We start from the raw sequence: 3,527 nt of genomic DNA, 5'->3' as shown, positions 1-3,527 counted from the left end.
AATAAATAAACTTGCCCTATTTTAATTCTCTTCCTTAATGCCTCACAACTTTCATACATCATTTTCTCGTGTTTATTAAATCTAAAAACAAAATACACTAAACTTTATGTTTCATAAAAGATTAATTATCGCAAATGAGTAAACCACATTGTACTTGTATAGTGCTAGTAGTTCATGTTTTTTCGTAGTATGCGTAATGTGTAATCGGATCATAATGAAACAATCAATCGATTTTAGCTTACTTTTTTATAAATACTAAATTAATTAAATCATTTGACTTGATAACATTAATTGCAAATACTATATTCAGGATTTACAGCTCTAGTCCATTTCATATTCAATAATAAATGCCTTAATATTGTATGTAGCAAGAAATAACGGGTGGCAATATTGAATACTGTACCATTAGGTTTATTTAATACTTATAAAAAATTTATTGATTACATAAAACACGCCAAATGTGTAGAAAAAATAGATTTTGTTGGTGGAACACCCATTAGTTATACTGCTAATCGATCTGTGCTACTAATTTTCTTACAAAAATTTTGACATGGTAATTAGAGCTTATTCCATATCTGGTGGCGAACTGACAGTGACAGAAAAGACACTTGGAGTGCGTCCACTTGGTTAAGATAAAAAAATACATGGGCTTACTTTTTTTCTCTAAAAATTTTGAAGACAGGAATATCATTTTTGAAAATTCTTTTCATGCGTTAACAATTTAATAATTTGTTCATCATTCTTCATCTTATGTACGAGTACCTACTTATTATAATTGTTTAAAGAATAACAGTGGTTGTGAAATATTATTTCATACGACGCCTGTGAACAATATATATAACAATAAATATAACAATATATTTTATTTAATAGTAAACATATGTTTAGTGTCAAAATTCAGTCATTTTTGACATCGTCAGTTCGCCACCAAATTTGGAACAAGCTCAGGCACTAGATGCTGTCATAAACAGAGGTACTGCCATCATATGTTTTTGACTCTGACAGCTCGCAACTCAAAGATAAAACTCTTTAATTTGCCTCAATTTAGATGAAATAATATTATAAACATGCAAAATAGTTCAAACATTTCAATGCATAGAAACTCAAAACTCTTTAAGGTACATATGTGGCTAAAAAGATTACAGAAGACAGATAGATTCAAAGATATAGGAGAGTATACGAATATGCTCTGTATGTATTAGTATTACATAGTTTACCTTTTTCATTCGTAATTCCTTTTCTTCCGAAACATTTTTGCAGTATTTATCAAAAAAAAACAGAATTATGTGTATTTACATCTTAGCGCAACACCGCATCTAAATTCAGAAAACCATTGCCCAAAAATTCTTGAAAGTTATTTACAAGCCACCACGCACAGACTTTGTGAACTGGGCCATACTCATCTTTATCTACATTACCATTACTACACTTTGCCACTTTTACCTTTATTTGACCAACCTGTGAGACGTTTCTGAACTATTTCTTGGTTGTTTCGATGTATAAAAGTATGTAATATGAATTGTTCAACCAACGTTTTTTATTTATAAAATGTTTCCGGAGAGTTCCCGCCGAAATTGACATTTATGACATTTAATGTTGACGTAATTTTTCAAGGTCAAGAAGCCGCTGTCAGTGTCAAAAACATATGATGGCAGTACCTCTGTCTATGACAGCATCTAGTACCTTAGAACAAGATATAGTAATTACCGTTTACAGGGTCAGTCACAGGATTGTTACTTTGAAAATTAATTAGTTTGCAACCAAAAATACCTTTAGCGTATGTAACTGGATGCAATATTTTATTTGAATTAATTCAGTAATCAATGTGAGCTGGATGAAAATGAGTGAAGTCGTCAAAATGACAAGTAATTATTGTCTACTGCTTCAAGGACTCTAATTTCATTTTCTAGGCCAGTAGCAGTCCTCTGACGGTGTTTTTCATTGGGGGCCAATCTTATCGTAACTTGGCTTCCAGTTTTCTAAATGTTTCAGGAACCGGATGCATTCGATTTGGATACCTTTCCAAGTACAGAGCTGCTGCCGCAGGAGCATTTTTCTTGCATTCTCCATGGATTAAGAGCGTGTCTACTTTTTCGTTATTTGTGTAATAATACATTGTATTAACGAAAATTGACTATTTACTACGTAAATTGTATAATGGGTTGCTGCCCAAATTATTTCAGAAGTAACTCTCCTGTGACTAACCCTGTATTTATTATATTATTGATTACATCTTACAGGCGCAGGCCTCGTAAAATTATGTAAAACACTCTGTATAAATTGTGTCACATAATGTAAAAACTAACTGCGTTATTTATTTTTTATTCGTCTGATTGATAAACAGAATAAATAATTAAATACTCGTACACCACATACTCATCTAACATAGTCCCTCTACCAGTTCTTCAAAATGATTTTTATTTTCAATTTTTTCAACGAAAAACCTTAAACCCATGATTCCAATTATTTAAATAACTTTTACTTACATTTTTGTACATACAAACAATTTGCGGCGTGTTTTGATGCAAAAATTACAGAAATAACTTTCAAGTGTCTAACCGTGTCCCAACTTGCCCCGACTTTTAATTTTAAATAACAGGAGCATATGAAAGTGAGGAAGTATAATGCATAGATGAACTAACGTATAATGGTGTATGTATTGGTGGTTCAGTTTTCTGCTGTTGGTGTATGATACACGGGCTTTTATACACTGGGCTGTAGATGGCGGCACCTAGTTAAGAAATGGAAACTTTACTCTTGTATTAAATTCAACAATTTTAGTCCAAAACTTAAATCAAAGATGAGGCAATATTTTCTAAGTCTAGAAATATTTTTTATTACCACACTTAATTTATGTTTCATTATGTAGGGTTGTTACTTCATTTTCGCTTTAATGCTCTTATTTTCGATGATAATTCCTTTTTATTAAACTGATTAATTTAATAAACTAATAACACGTAAAGTGCACAAAACTAAACTAATTTCGCGGTATAAATGTGCGCGAGATTCTGAATTATTCTCGACGTTCCTGCAAACTGTATGAGAAAACAAACAAAACTATATTCACGGGAGATATTACCACATTACTTTAATGTATACATACTGGTATTTTGCTAGTGATGGAAATACATATTTATAATAAGGATTACTTAGAAACTGGCGTTGGTTGAAATATTGATGTATTTGCGTTAGACAAGCTTCTTAAGCTCGATGCCCCCCGTTGAGAAAATCGGATTGAGTGTATAAAATTTGTAGAAGCATTTTGTGTATTGATATCCGATATTGGCTGATATTGGCCACCCTATTCCGCCATCCGAACTTTTGTGTGGGTATGTGCGTCATGAAAAGCAATTTATGCCGTTGCGCGTGGTACAAATTTCAATAAGATCGGTTTATACAAGAAAAAGTTTTGATACATGCTGTTTCGCCAGTACGAATTTTAAAGTCATCGAATTGCGTTCTCCTCATGAGTAGGTTTGATAGATGGCCCGAGTGTCATCTCTTCACCACATTTTTCATCCGGCAAA

This window comes from Tribolium madens, unplaced genomic scaffold (assembly GCF_015345945.1).
Source record: "Tribolium madens isolate multiple individuals breed KSU strain unplaced genomic scaffold, Tmad_KSU_1.1 Scaffold_20;HRSCAF=117;Tcas5.2_LG4, whole genome shotgun sequence".
Taxonomy (NCBI): domain Eukaryota; kingdom Metazoa; phylum Arthropoda; class Insecta; order Coleoptera; family Tenebrionidae; genus Tribolium; species Tribolium madens.
Note: the sequence above shows the minus strand (reverse complement) of the source record.